Genomic DNA, 248 nt, shown 5'->3' with positions numbered 1-248 from the left:
TATCGGCTTGAAGGGTCATGCCTGGATTTAAAGGGTAAAAAGGAAACGCAAGAAAGGCAAGGACGCGGAAAGTAGAAAAAGGAAGAGGGAGGGCAAGAGTGGGGATAAGAGGGAAGGAAGGAAAAGGTGAGAGGGACAGGGGGAGAAAGGAGGCCGGGAGAGAGAGAGAGAAGGGGCTCACAAGTTCATTCCAGGGCCAAAGACTTATTTTAGCGTACACCCTGGCACCCGGGGGTAGAGGAAGATCG

This window comes from Nannochloropsis gaditana (genome assembly GCF_000240725.1).
Source record: "Nannochloropsis gaditana CCMP526 unplaced genomic scaffold scaffold747, whole genome shotgun sequence".
Taxonomy (NCBI): Eukaryota; class Eustigmatophyceae; order Eustigmatales; family Monodopsidaceae; genus Microchloropsis; species Microchloropsis gaditana.
Note: the sequence above shows the minus strand (reverse complement) of the source record.